The sequence below is a fragment of the Monopterus albus genome, unplaced genomic scaffold (genome assembly GCF_001952655.1).
Source record: "Monopterus albus unplaced genomic scaffold, M_albus_1.0 scaffold51.1, whole genome shotgun sequence".
Taxonomy (NCBI): domain Eukaryota; kingdom Metazoa; phylum Chordata; class Actinopteri; order Synbranchiformes; family Synbranchidae; genus Monopterus; species Monopterus albus.
Window position 1 is genome coordinate 3188079 of NW_018127931.1, and position 912 is coordinate 3188990.

At 44.5% G+C, this 912-nt stretch overlaps 1 protein-coding gene across 3 annotated transcripts in view; it reads right to left on the reverse strand.

The window, feature by feature from the left end:
• cdk17 (cyclin dependent kinase 17) overlaps nucleotides 1-912 on the reverse strand; it is a 53256-nt gene that overhangs the window by 38661 nt on the left and 13683 nt on the right. The window lies entirely within an intron of this gene.

Here is a 912-nt window from a genome sequence, read left to right on the forward strand (position 1 = left end):
TAGGGGAGACGAGCCAGACGGGGAGTCGAACGGAGGCTCCAGCACTTGGTTAGTAGCGGCAGGCTAGCCCTCCCCGCTATACTTTTCGTAAATGTCCAGTCTCTGGATAATAAACTGGATGAACTCCACACTCAGATTACCTCGCAGAAGGACATACAGGACTGCTCCCTGCTGTGTTTTTGGCTGGGAAAAGAGACTCCTGATGACGGTATAACTCTGGATGGTTACTCTGTGTTCAGACAGGATCGCAGCGCTGCTGAAAACGGCAAGACCCGTGGAGGAGGAACGGCCGCCTTTGTCAAACAGTCCTGGTGCACAGACTGCAAGATTCTCTCTAAACTTCTGTCCTGAAGTGGAATATTTAACATTAAAGCTAAGGCCATTTTATTTTCTTCGAGAGCTGCAATGTATCATTGTGAGTGTAGTGTATGCCCCCCTCAGGCAAAGAGGAAGCTGCACTAAAGGAACTGTACGGAATGATTAATGAGCATGAAAACACATATCCTGATGCTGCTTTTATTATTCTGGGAGATTTTAACCACTGCAATCTCAGGAAAAGCATGCCTAAACTATCAGTTTGTAACCTTTCCTACTAGAGGAAACAAAACACTGGACCAGTGTTACAGTAACATTAGAAACGCTTTCTCAGCTTTACCTAAGCCTCATTTTGGTAGATCTGATCACCTAGCAATCCGGCTAAAACCTGCTTACACCAAACGACTCGAGGCGAAACCAGTCTCAGTAAGAACTGTTAAAACAGCAGTAGTTCCTCGCATTGTCAAAAATTATCATATGATAATTTCTGTTCACATTGTGACCACAGGTGGTCAGAATGGGAGGGTGGGTGTCTGCTGAGCTCACAATCAGTTCCTCGCATTGTCAAAAATTATCATAGGATAATAAATATTTATT